The sequence below is a fragment of the Gavialis gangeticus genome, unplaced genomic scaffold (genome assembly GCF_001723915.1).
Source record: "Gavialis gangeticus isolate Ggan-Ray unplaced genomic scaffold, GavGan_comp1, whole genome shotgun sequence".
Lineage (NCBI taxonomy): Eukaryota > Metazoa > Chordata > Crocodylia > Gavialidae > Gavialis > Gavialis gangeticus.
Genome location: NW_017728993.1, coordinates 46684566 through 46690240, shown reverse-complemented (window position 1 = coordinate 46690240; position 5675 = coordinate 46684566).

The window sequence follows — 5675 nt, the reverse complement described above, 5'->3', positions numbered from 1 at the left end:
GCCGAGAAGCAGTTATAACCCTCATACTTTACATTATTATTTATTACTATTGTTATTACGTCCAACAAAGCGCCCTCAGGCCGAAATTGGCTTAAGCCCTCCCCTGGCTCGGGCTGAGGGACCAACCTGCAGCTCCTCCAGTCCCCGCCTCACTTCACATCCCACCTTAAATCCCTGCGTCAAACAAAGCGGTTCCCTCCTGCCTCTTACACCGCTTCCCATCTCCCCCTCCCTGCCTCCCCGCCAGGGGCATCGCACACCCCACCCAGCCCTACCCGCGCTCTCACGGGGGGCCGCGGCCAACGCGGAAACCCACTCAGCCTCCCGCATCCCAGAAAACAAATAAAAACAGAGCATTAAGTAAACCTCCCCCTTCCCTCTCCCTCTGTTAAAGGGCAACACCAAGCACTTGACAGTTGCCCCTCCACAGTGCCCTGCACTGTGTGCCGGGGGTGAGACAGACATTTGGTTCAAGACCAGGCTGCACGCACAACCACAGGCCGGTGTTAACAGAGAATGTAAAACCCCTGTGACAGCAAGAACAAATAAACTGCTTGGCCCATAAGGCAGTAAGGAAGCATCAGCCAACAATAGCAAAGGTTCACATTGCTTAATCAAACAAGCTGCTGTGTGTACTAGCACAACGTTACAGCCCTTCGCACAGTGGACCTGCGCTTCCTTTTTTCTGGACCCACCCCAATGACAAAGGTGCAGTGCCTGGTTGCCTGTACAGGACCAGCATCCTGAGCCCACTCCCAAAACACAGCTCCCTTTTAGTCCTACAGAATTGGTGGCTTGCTGGGCCTTGCTAGGTGATAACATTAGTTGCACTAAGAAAAATTTTGTAATCAGCACTGTCTTGCCTTAACCCTAACAAATTACACGGGGAAAAAAAAATCTTGCATGCACCAGACAGCAAAGGCAAGCCGAGGCCCTTTATAAAGTCCCTTCCTCCCAGATGACCACACTAACATAGGTTTGACCACCACCACACCACATTAAAAACTAAAAAAAAACTAAAAAATTTAAACCCGTGACTGATGGCCCTGTCCCCTGCAAGAAGAGGTCATAGTCCACCACAAACATGCCCCTTTTCCGTTGTAGTACCATGCACAGCCCAAGAGACACAAAAAAAGCCTGCAGTGCTGCTGGTTTCCTTGTGCTCAGGCCACAACCATCCCAGCTGCCCCAAAAATTCAAAAAGAACAAAAGAGGCTGTCTTGGCCCCACCAACATCCCCCTCCTCAAAGACACTCCAAGTGCTCCGAATAAATCACAGGCCTAAATCTGGGCCTCGGCGTGGCATGCTGAGGCCTGTACTTTTGCACCCCGGAGCCTTGCCACTAGTCCAGTTGGTTGTGGGGTCCATGGCCACTTCCATGTCTCGTGGCGGAAAAAAAAATTCTGGCATGCACCAGGCCAGGCACAGATACAGGGCTTACACACAGCCTTGAACTCACAACCAGCTGACCCAGAGCACAGGAGACAGCACAACACCAGACTTCAAGAGCAACAGCTAGCCCCTTTCAAGTCCCTGCCTACCGCATGACCACATTAACATACATAGACATTCCCACCAACACCCCACACTAAATAAATAAATAAATGAATGAATAAATAAATTTAAACCCTTGACTGACAGCCCTGTGCCCTGCAAGAAGAAACCACAGGCAGCCACAAACGTGCCCCTTTTCCCTCCCAGCACCATGCACAGCCCAAGAGATGCAACAAAAGCCTCCAGGGCTGCTGGCTTCTTCATGCTCAGGCCACAACTGTCCCGGCTGCCCCAAAATTCAAAAAGAACAAAAAGACCGTTTTGGCCCCACCAACTTCCCTGTCCTCACAGACACTCCGAGTGCTCTGAATGAAGTGTGGGCCTAAATCTGGGCCTTGGCATGGCATGCTCAACCCCAAAGGGGTTAATTAATTCCATCTTCACCCCATTCCTCCTAGGTCAGACATGATTTCATGAGTTATGGCAGGAAAGGGTAAACACCATCCTCCACATGACAGCAGGTACAGACATGTTATTTGCAGGGAATACGGACTCTGCTTGCCCAAGCAGATGCACATAAACCTGGCCTAATACATTTTTTTCTGTACATCCAGTATTGGGGGCACGCCCTGCATCTGTGGTTGCCCTAGGCCTGCATAACAGTGAAATAGCTGACTTACATGCTTCTTGCTCTGATCACAAGTGACAGTATCCCCAGTGTGGTCCGGAAAGTCCACTGAGAGCTAGTTGTTGTTCCAGGTTCATCCACCACCTCATATTACTTACCATACACATCGTCTCTCCAGGCCAATTACCTCTCCAGCAAACTGGTTAGCGGCATGCCTGAAGCAGTTTCGAGTAGCCAGTTTCCAGGTGACACCAGTCTGGGTTAGGAGGGCCAGACTTATCTGAGTGTCCTGACAATGACTAGTTTGGACAAACTCTTCACATACAGGTCTGCTTTCTCATGTGGAAGTTCTGCAGCCACTTCGTGTCATCATGGATCTACATACCAACTTGATCTTATTCCATCATAATACTACATCAGAAGCACTTGTGTGTATATGGAGAATCTGCAGCAGTGACACCACACTACAGGCATCTCAACTAAAAGCTGTAAGATTATGTACTGGTTGTGTAGGAGGGCTATGAACACTTCAGAGAGTGGCCTGGGAAAGACAAAGTTCTCCCACAGTACATTATGATCCAAACCCAAGTCACCAAATAACAAGACAGTAGAAATGTTGTTAAAGGCCCATAGAAACCATTGCACTGTATAGTCATCAGTGTAGCACCAGTGCGGATATAGATGACTAGGGACAGCAATTCTCAATGAGGGTGTTGCAGCACCTGAGGGTGCTTTGAGATCCTTTCAGGAGTGCCATGAGATGCCATGCAATGTTAGCAGTGTTAGGTCTGCAAATATGATTCACAACATGAACCTAAAGATTACAAATAATCCAGTGTTAAATGCATTCTGACCTATTGTGGTCTTTCTGAGTTCTATGCAATAGAAAAATTACTTTATTATTCTTCTGTACTAAAAATCAAGTGAAAACTAAGAGCTGACATTTTTCAAACTGTGCCTTGAGTCAAAAAGGTTGAAAACCACTGATGTAGGGTGTGCTTGGCTCTGGGATGTGGTGGCTTGCAGGCGTGCTTGTCTTGAATCCAACATACAGACACAGGTAAACTTTGCAATCTAGACATAACCCAAAATCTCCACTCTACCAAGCTCAAAAAGTGTAATAGCAACAGAAATACAGCAAGATGCATTTGACTACAGAATGGCGACATCTTATGGCTAGTTTAAAAAAGGACAAGATTGTAAAGGCATGATAGAAATCAGTGTACAGCAAGTCATGCATGTAAGAGCTGGGAAACCTCTGCTATGGCAACAGCATTTATAGTGCCCTCTGTCGGACAAAGAAACTTCTACAAGAGGAAGTTCAGTGAGCCAGGCCTCAGGAAAATGGAAAAAGTCAACATAATAAACAAAATGTTACAGGTGTCTAACATTTTTCTGAATTTCTCAAATGTGTTCCAGTCTGCTTTGTGCATCATCACCAAAATTGCCAATTATGTTAAAAATCCCAAACTTCTGTTGTTGTAATGTACAGATGGGAAATACAGTCAAATGTTTTAGACAAAAGATCTAGGACCAGATGCTGTTTTCACTGAATTTAAGGAGAGGCTTATTGCTTGGAGGTTGGATTGTATTCTTGACTCAAACAACCTAGTCAATGGAAGCTGAGAATGTTTGGTCATGGAAGGTGCTGAGCTAACTTGTAAATGAGAAAGCTCTGATTTCAAAGGCACTGAAAGAGAATTAGAGGAATTGCTTTTCTACTAATCATTATACATTTCCATGCAATATCTGTAATTTAACCTAATTCTAAAGTATATAGTTTTGGGATTACAGAGTATATTTTGACAACATTTGATAGTACCTGCAGCAAATCTGGGGCTGCTCTTGAAATCCACGTGTAAACTGCAGCTGTTGCAGAGTGACACAACACAACTGAAGTCATGATCTTTGACCTGCCTATTGTCTAAGAAGTATCTTGCAAGCTCGTTGCATTTCATAGAATCATATCATAGAATCATAGAAGTTGGGTCAGAAGGGACATTGTAGATCTTCAAGTCCGACCCCCCACGTGGGCGGGAGAAAAAACAAACAAACCAAAAACTGGACTCAAATGAGTCCAGCCAGGTAGGCATCAAGCCTCTTCTTAAAGACCCCCAGGGTAGGAGCCAGCACCACTTCCCTTGGAAGTTGGTTCCAGCTCCTAGCCGCCCTAACTGTGAAGTAGTTCTTGCGGATGTCTAATCTAAACCTACTCTCCAATAATTTGTGTCCATTGTTCCTTGTCATGCCAGGAGGCACTAGGGGAAACAGTGTCTCCCCCAAACCCTTCTGGTCCCCCCTAGTGAGTTTATAGACAGTCACCAGGTCCCCAATTTAAAGCGTTAAGTACTACAGGAGCAGTTTATCTCAGAAAATATCTTCTGCTTTCTGTCCCCAGAGTTGGTTTCAATTTTCAGTCATCTGCATAAAAAGGACAGGAACCATTTTCCTCACCAACAACCAATGGCAATGCTCCTTCCCTTACCATACTACACAAATGCCGAGGAACTGAAGGCTGGGGTGATTTGTTTTCTCTTTTAGTTAACAGTCAGGCAAGTGCTCATTTTAATAACTAATGAAGGAGCTATGTTTTGCTTCCCACCATTATCAGCAAATATTAAGCCACACCCTCTCCAAATATATTCTTAATTATGTTTAGCCATATTTTGTTTAAAATATTATAGACATAACGGTCTATGTATTATGCCTATTTCTTAAAATAACTTCTGATGTTTGAGTGCTGCTGCTGTAGATGTAGCAAACAGATACTGCAAGGAGTTTGGAGAAATAGTTTAGGCTGGAAACTCCTGGGTTTTTTCTTTTATTTTAATTAATCTTTTGTGATTAACTAAGACACACAGACTGGCTAAAATAAAACCAGAAGAATATATTACACAACATACCATGAAAGTTTAAAGAGAAACTTCAGAAAAAAAGAGGCAGAGGCATGGCACAAAAGCACATGAGGAACATGACTCTTCATCTACCAGTTAGCTAAGGGTAAAGTGAATCTCCAACAAGTCTAGGGGAACAACAGAACATCATGGAGAAGGCCGTGTGTGCAATGAAAAATGCTAGGAAAGCAGCTAGTCTTCTTTCCTCAAATCAACAAAAGTCCCTCTGTGTAACCACCACTTGTCTGGAGTTTTGCACTATTCCACAGAATTCTGCCAGTTGGCTAAAGACAGAGGTAATGAGCATCTGCTCTGTGACATGTCCCCTACTAAGCCTAGCACCTTTAACCTCTGAACCTTCCGATGTTTTTGAAGCATTAATTCATTTCACAGCTTCTACCCAAATAGAATTCTTCCTATACTTTCCACAAGATTTTTGGAAAACAAGTACAATATAATACAGTTGTAGCCTTAGTCCAGGGGTTCTCAACCAGGGTGCTGTGGCACCCTGCGGTGCCACCAGATCCTTTAAAGCAGGCTTGTCCAACATGTGGCCCACGGGCCGCCATGCAGCCCTCCAAGCTGTTCTCTGAGGCCCAAGGTGCTGCGAAAGGAAATGGAAGTAAACACTGTACTTTCGTTTCGGGGTGGGGGTGAT